This window comes from Nyctereutes procyonoides, unplaced genomic scaffold (assembly GCF_905146905.1).
Source record: "Nyctereutes procyonoides isolate TBG_1078 unplaced genomic scaffold, NYPRO_anot_genome, whole genome shotgun sequence".
NCBI classification, from domain to species: Eukaryota; Metazoa; Chordata; class Mammalia; order Carnivora; family Canidae; genus Nyctereutes; species Nyctereutes procyonoides.
Window position 1 is genome coordinate 2,235,736 of NW_026575136.1, and position 8,651 is coordinate 2,244,386.

Consider the following 8,651-nt stretch of genomic DNA (forward strand, 5'->3'; position numbering starts at 1 on the left):
GAAGCCAGCCTCATCCTGATAGGATAAGTATGAGTGGCAAAAGCTTCAGAGTAAATTAGGAATCTCAGGCCCAAAGGACTGGCTTAGAGCTCAATGGGAATGGGAATGTCTTGGAAGCGAGGGAGGACTTAGCAGGGAGAGAACATAATGTAGAAATAGTTCACATGAGAAAGAGAATTAAGAGAGAGCACCGTGTCAGGTTTCATCCAAATTTGTGGGATCACAAAACCCAGTGACATCTCTCAAGGTAATCAAATAAGAAGCAACAAAATATATGGACTAATATTGGAGTATGGTATTACATATTGAGGGGATGACACACCTGGGCAGCAGAGTAAATTCAGAAAAAATAATGGCAGAAGCCTCATACTGGGTGAAGTGTTTGCTGAGAAGTACCCGTGGGACCGTCTATGGGGAGGTCAGAAATTGACAGAAAGCCTAAAGAATTCTGAGATCTTTGTCTGCTATTTAACATTAACTATGACTTAGAAAAGATATTAGGAAAGCTTCTCTGAAAGCAAGCCTTGGGGACTCCCGTTGCATCTCAAAGTTTATCTTTACGTAAGAGAACAAGCAATCCAAGTACAGAAAAAGCGACCTGTGTGTCACTATCAGGGATATCCTGCTTTCTGTATCTATGCTTTGTCTGAAGTCTGAGAAAGTCAGAACTAAAAGCCCAACTATATAAAAGACAGTACTTATTCAATCAGCAATTATTGAACAAGATCCATAGATTAGATAATAATATTGTGTCAAAGTTAATTTTCCAGTTTTGATAACTGTACTATGATTATGTCAAAGAATGCCCTTGTTCTTAAGAAATATGCACCGAAGTATTTCAGGATAAAGAAATATCATATCTGCAACTTTCAAATGGCTCAGAAAAATTTACATGTATAGAAATTGATATATAGGCACATATAAGTAAATATGAAGATGAGAGAGACAGACACAGAAAGAGAGAATGATAAATGTAGCAAGACATTAATGATCAAGGCAATGGGTAAAGGTTATATAGCAGTTCTCTGTATTCTTGAAATTTCTCTAAGTTTGAAGTTATTCCAAAACAAAGTCATTCTTAAAAAGCTTCAACAACAACAACAATAACAAAGTGAACACAATTTGGAGCTAATCATAAATATTGCTTCAGGCCACACTTTTATATATTTATATATATTTTAAATATTTAAGGCTTCTTAAATATTGAGACCCTAGCCATGTGGGAAGTGTGGCATGCTCACAGCAAAATACACTCTACGTCCCCATTCAACATCGTTAATTTTATTTCAATCAATCTTAGGAGTTAAAACATTTTCCAGAAATCTCTGTGAAGAAATGAAAATGTCTTAATTGAAAGGGTTGTGCCTCAATCTCTGCCCATTATCCCAGCAGAAGAGAGCAGGACCTTAAAGATTTTTTCTCTCTGGTTTCTGTTGTACTTACTCAACCAAAAGCTTTGTCCCTCTACTTCATGAATGTAGGTTTTAGTGTCATTAGTCATGTAAAATCACATTAAATTTCCTGTGGGAGAACAAGTACCATTTAATGTGAAAATAATTTCTTTTGATTGATATACCATGCTTTTAGAATAAAACTCCAAAATTTTGTGCTTTTTACAATCACCAGACAACAATACTAATGGTCTGATCTATTATCCACAATCTTTTTTTTTTTTTTTAATGCTAAGTCCACTAAAGATTTGGTATTAAAGTCTCACTTAACTGATAATCATTATGCTGACTTTTTTGGAGTCATTTGCTATGTGTTTTACATCTTAATATATTAAATTTATGAGCCTTTATCCAATGATAAACTTTCTTAAATCAAAAAATATTACACATACTTTATAGGTATTTAGAAAGGGACTAATTTCTGAACTAATTTAGGGGACTAAAAGGGACTAATTTAGAAAGGGATCATTTCTATTCCAAATATTCTAGCCTGAGCCTAGAAAATAAAATCCTCTAACTACTTGGTAATTTCTACTCACTCCCAAAGGTAAAACTGACATCTCATTGGTAAAACTGAAAGGCAGCTGAGCACGCTCAATGTGGGCCCTTTCTCCTGTCTCTGGATTAACTGGATGAGTGCATTTTTCTCTGTTGCTGTTCCAGGAGGGCAATCACACATGGGTCAGGACCAAGAGCTACCTTCTAGAAGCAATTCTGAAGAGCCATCTCATTCTGTTTGGGAACTTAGGAGTATAAATCAATAGCCCTCAGTGAGTGTATCTGTTTTAGAAAGACCATTCCAGCTTTTCCAATAAGAAAAATTGTATTTTTTTCCTCTGTCTTTCTGACTCCTTAGTTTATTTACATAAATTTGCTCAAAACTCAAGAAACTAAGAGAAGCGTGCTACTTATTGGTCCCTAAAATCTTGCCAGTCTTATTGCCTAGTATTCTGCTTTCAGATTTGGGGACTTTCTTTATGTGAATGCATATTACACTGAGGTTTAAATAACTTAGATTTCTACTACGAATGGATAATTAACAAGGTCCCTATTTAAATTTCAAAAAAATGTGGTTATTCACTTATGGTTGTTCACTTACTTCATTGCCTTATGGGTTATGCGTTCATTGTGAGCTAGTAGTAACCATTAGGAAATGCAGTTCTTTTCATTTCCTGTTTTCTGAACTTCATAAATCACATGACAAGCTCTGTCAACTTCTTCAAAGAGAATCATCTCTGGGGCACCTGGGGGGGCTCAGTCAATTAAGTGTCTGACTTAGTTTCAGCTCAGGTCATGATCTCAGGGTTCTGGGATCAAGCCCCTCGCCGGACTCTGTGCTCAATTGGGAGTCTGCTTGAGGTTCTCTGTCTTCCTCTCCCTCTATTCCTCCCTCTGGCTTGTTCTCTCTTTCTCTCAAAAATAAATAAATCTTTAAAAGAGAGAGTGAGAGAGCATCTCTCTGTTAAAGTCAAAAAGCATAGAAACTGGAAAAGGATAGGATAGAGTCTGGCTCTATAGACTGAACAGGAAGTGGAACAATCTGGGCTGATAGAAACATCATCACTGAAGGAGGCAGAACTTGGGGAACTGGCCCAGCAATCATGATTGGCTGCCTCCAGGAGGCTGGTAGTTATTAGGGAACTCAGTTCTTTCTTCTTTCGGAATTTGTGTTATGATAAAGTGATACTAAAATTGGTAATGATGATCCATAGGGAACAACAACAACAAAAAAAAAACCACCCAATCAGCTTATGTCTGGTAACATCATTAGATCTCCAAATTAAACTACAATGCTTGGTCTTTTACTTTTGAAAGCCACTAACTATACTATCTTGCTTAAGGAAGTTGTTTTTTTCCATCTTATGATTGAATGAATATTAACTAATGCAGGTCTACTTACACATTTTAGTTTTCTTTATTTTATGCACAAATTAAAGGCTATAATGATATATCATTTAGTTTGAAGCAGAAAAATAAAAATTACTCTAAGTATTTAAAACAGAGGAAAGTTAATACAGGGGATTGGTATCACAGGTGATGAAAGAGCTGAAAGCCAAATGGCATGGGGTAGCAACCTGAGGACTAGCAGTAGCAGCCGGAGACCTAGAGACAGCCGTCAAGGCTACCCAGAGGAATTTGAAATCATGAAATCAGGAAATTGCTTCTCCCCCACCATGTTCTTTATTGAATGATACTAAGTAAACCTGAATGGATTTCAAAGCAAATAAGTCAAGGCCCACCACAAACAATATTTGCAAATTAGCTAATATCTTATCTCAAAGTGTCAAATGCTTTCTAACCAGAAAAAAAGGAATACACAAGAAGTACTTGCTCACTACTACCATTCTTTTCCTCATTTCTCTCACCCAAACCATAAGAAATAAAGAAAATGAACACCATATTTTTCAAAGCTCTCCAGATAATTCAGATTGTGTTTATATCACCTCTCTTCCTTTCATCCTCCTTACCTGGAAACACTGCTCTACTTCATGTCAAAATTCAAAATTTGAGCAATGGCATGCTAAATGCTGATATTCTTAATGATTTTCTCTTATTCCCTACTTTAAAATTGGGAGGAAAAAAACTAAAAAATGAACAAATCCAAGAAATGGTTTTCTATGATAAGGACTTCAAGATCATTAAATCAATATTATTTCTTAATAATACCAGAGCTTCAAATCAGAGAGTTTATTAAATTGAGAGAAAACAAAATTCGAAGAGAACATCATGGCTTTATGTAGCACTTCAAAACTAAACTCTTTTTAAGATATAAATTGATTCATACATTTTAGAAAGGGGGAAAAAGGCACTCCCTGACCTCTCAAGTGCATAATTAGACACCTTGACACCATCTGTAATGATTTGGCCCCAATCCTACTTTTAATAGTAAAAAGTAGAGGCAGCAGAACACAGGTCTGAAACTAGGGAACAATTAGTTCCATCCATTAGTGGAAATTTTATGAGTTCAGTAAATGAGGAGTGTCTGGTTGAGTGCTTAGGAGGAAAAGGGGAATTTGGTATAGTAAAGCCATAATATACTACTTATTTGGAACCTTCTCAGGAATCTTAAGGTCATCTGCCTTCCAGTCCCAAAGAAATACAACCTTGCCAAAAACTCCCCGGCCATTTACAACCTGCCTTGCTAAGCTTTCCCTTAGGGCCTTAAAGACTGACCCTTCTGCTGACTAGTTAGACAGATTATCCTGAAGCCTTTTCAACATCCTCACATCCAGCCTCATTTGTCCTGCACAGGATATGAGGCTAAGATAATATCTGTGGATGTGCCCAAGCTGCAGTTATCAGATTGAACCCCTATTCTGGGAGGTGGTATTTGGGCAGGTGATTAAGCAGTGAATAATAGTGTTCCTCAGATGACCATGAGAGTCAGCTCAGTAAGAATTCAGAAACCTGAAGTTTAGTGTGATGAGACTTGATCATAGACAGAAGAGAGATTCAGACATTAGTGGCTCAGACAAACCTTTACAACTACCTTCCTTGAGAACCTGGATGGCTGAGTCAGTTAAGCATCAGATTCTTGATTTTGGCTTAGGTCATGATCTCAGGGTCATGAGACTGAGCCCTACATAGGACTTCACGTTCAGTGGAGAGTCTGCTTGAGATTCCCTCTCTCTTCCTCTGCCCCTCCCCCACTCATACACTACATAGATAAATAGATAGATAGATGATAGATGATAGATAGATAGATAGATAGATAGATAGATAGATAGATAGATAAAATCTTTAAAAACAGAAAATAAAACAGGGATGCCTGGGTGGCTCAGTGGTTGAGCCTCTGCCTTTGGCTCAGGGTGTGATCCCAGGGTTCTGGGACCCCCCTACTTCATCCTCTGCCTATGTCTCTGCCTTTCTCTCTCTCAGCCTCTCAATGAATAAATAAAATCTTGAAAACAAAACAAAACAAATACTTTCCCATCAAACTGGAAAGTGTTCCTTGGAATGCCTGATTCTGATATCACTTATTCCTTGGGGAGATCCAAGATCTCAGAATGCACTGAGAACCAAAGGCAGGCAGCTAAAAGTTCTCATTTTTATTTCTTTCTTGATGCTATCTATCTATTTATTCATTTATTTATTTGGGATTGCCTTTCCTTCCTCTCCATACTTACCTTCATTATCAGAATAGGTTTGAACTACAAACAAACAAAATTAAGAGGTATTTTATTTAAAAGTTTGCTTTATAAGGACAAGTAATTTTATTAAAATAATATCATTTAATGTGTTTAAGAAAGAAGAAAGCAAAATAAGGATAAGGCATAAAATGGTACTGGAGGTGAAGCTAATGTCACCCCCCCCCCCACACACACACGTGAACACTAAGATCAAAACAATTGCATTGTAATAGGTGGCCTAGGAGTTTATCTCTAAGCTAACAGAGAACCATGGTAACTGATCCATCAAACAATTTATAGGGTCCATTAGATAAAAACAGCTAGTCCTGGTGTGAAAACTGAAACAAAATCCCCTCATATGATATAATAAACATAACAAAGACACAGTTATAATATTTTAGGGCCATTCCTTGTAGTACTCTTAATCTAAGCTGGTATCATCATGATAAAGCCCAATTCTACCAAAGAAGTGAGGCTGGTTCACAGTTACAGGGGTTAGCTCTATGCTGGTGTAATTAATAAAGGAATAGGTTTAAGACTGTGTGGAAGTAAGAATGGATGCTTAGAGTATAGTAAATCTTCTTTAAAGGTTAATTCTCTCATTTAGACTTTGACAGCTACAAGGGGCAATGAGTTTGACTCTAGCCCCTGGACTTCTGCTCTTTTGTGTTGTTAGTTAAAAACCAACCCTTATTCCTTAACAGTAGAGATTGGGTTTTATAAGACAGCATTTTCATAAAAATCTCACCTTACAAGGACGTAAACCTAACTGGAAGATATCCTGCATCTGCTTAGGGATTAATGAAGGACAGGATCAAAGTTTTCCTTATGCATTGTTTTGGATCAATGTTAATAGTTAATATTCAGACTACAGTATTGTTGAGATCTCAAAGTTCTATAGCATTTAATTTTGCTCCAATAAGTTTAGCCTGGAAAAATGTCAGCATGATTATTGATAAGTTCAGGTATTCATTTGTTCAATAAATGTCTAGGAGCCCCTGCTATGCTTCAGACCCTCTCCTAGGTGCTAGAGAAATATTAAGGCATAAAACAGACAGAAATCCTTTCCTCAAAGATTTCACCTTCTAATGAATACCTGAATTGGTCACAAATAAATTTCAATAAAACATTCTCTGAATATCTTGTTTTGAAAAAGCCTATTTCTATGCATAGCTTTCAAAATAAATTGTTTTAAAAGCTAAACTACATCTCATCGTCTAACACATAACTCTTCTTAAATTCAATGTATTTTTGGGAGACCAATATTTTTCTTGTCATCTTTATGTTATTTGAGAAAATTTTATAGTCTATTTTTATTAAGGAACTTCCAATATGAATACTTACTACAAATATACAAAATCATTACTTTTGCAGCATTACATGAATGGCAGCATTATGTATATTCTTGTGGGGCATATTTTAATATTTTATTCAATATTGAAAACTGAACTTTTATCAGTTTTTCAAGAAACCCACCTCAAAAAATCTGTTTCTAATAACAATTGTTTATCAAATCTGACAGTTTTGTAAAATATATTTCAAATTCTATCTTCTGTGATTAGTTTTTGTAAATTAATGCTAATTTTTCTATGTTCTGTATGTCTGGTGTATACATTAAATGCTTATAAATCAACCAAATACTAACTTCTGTTTAGTGAGGAATTGATATTAAAGATATTATCAAAGAAGTGAAAAATGGATTATAATTTCATTAAACTCAGATTTTTAAGATCTCTAATTCATAAAATAATACTGGATTATAATGTGTAATAATTTGGAGAGATATTTATGCCCAGACTTATAGATTAAATTGCACTAGTGCTTCAAAGAGAGACACCAGTCTGCACCTTCAGGTTGAATAGCAGTAAATTCAGGAGTGGAGCAATCCATTTCACCCTGAAATTCCTCCTTGGTCACAGCCTTTTTCAGCAGCAGCCTGCTCTTCCTTTTCAATCTCTTCAGGATCTCTGTAGAAGCAGAGGTCAGGCATGACATCCCCTGGGCGTTCATCAGAAATGGTGCCACTCATGTGCAGAACTTCCTGGGCCAGCATTCACCACATCAGACCCACTGAGGGAACGCCCTTGTTGTTGCAAGGAATGCCAATGTCCACACAAGGCAGAGGAAAGTGTGTTACGCAGTGATGGTAGGCAGGTTAACCTAAGGCACCTCTGTGAGAGGCTGGTGGTCAGCCCTGGGGTCAGGAACCACCAGAAGTCTCAGCTCCAGGAAGCCTGCCTGGATCTGGCTACTAAAGGTTCCAGGACCGAAGTGGCCAGCCCTAGGAGTCACTCCAGTAGCAGCAGCAGACCTCAACATAGCTTGCTGTCCAGTATTCATGGATGATATGACACTGATGTCAGCTGGGTTTTCAGAACAACAATGGCAGGAGCTACCATTGGCAGAAGTTTTTCCTGGGTTTTTCAGATATATAGTGTAAATGCTATCACTTTTCCTTTTGTAGATGTACTGTTCCATTTGAAGTCAAGGTTGGTGCCACCTAAGGAATTTGAGGACATCCTCCTCCTTCATTTGTAGGATATTAAGGGCTCCAGACATTCTGAAAGTTTCCCTTTAAGTTAGAATGGGAATGCAAAACAACACAACAATGCCTTATAGATCCCTGCCTGGGTAGCACTGGAAAAAAGGCTTGTTTAGTCTTCACAATAACCCTTCAGAATTAGCACTCTTATCGTCTCTATTTTGCAGGCAAGAAACTGAGTCCCAAAGACTCAGGAAAACTTGTTCAAGTTCATCAGCTAGGAAGTTGTACTCAGGTATTCTAGATCCAGAACTACTATGATATCCCTAATATTATAGCAAATATTTTTAAAAATAATATTTAAAATGAAAAAGTAGAGGCATATTCTATAAATTAGTTAGAAGACAATGATGTTTTCTATATCATGTATCATTCAAAAATTTGGAAAAAATGAAAGGAGAGACAGGTCAAAAAAGGAAGGAAGGTTAAGTATGTAAGCGATGAATCACTAAATTCTACACCTGAAACTAACATTCCACTGTATGGTAACTAACTGGAATTTAAATAAAAATTTGGAGAAAGAAAAAG

At 36.5% G+C, this 8,651-nt stretch overlaps 1 pseudogene; it reads right to left on the reverse strand.

The window, feature by feature from the left end:
- Nucleotides 1-7,396: 7,396 nt before the first annotated feature.
- Nucleotides 7,397-8,100, reverse strand: LOC129495416 (40S ribosomal protein SA-like; annotated as a pseudogene).
- Between the last annotated feature and the right edge of the window lie 551 nt (nucleotides 8,101-8,651).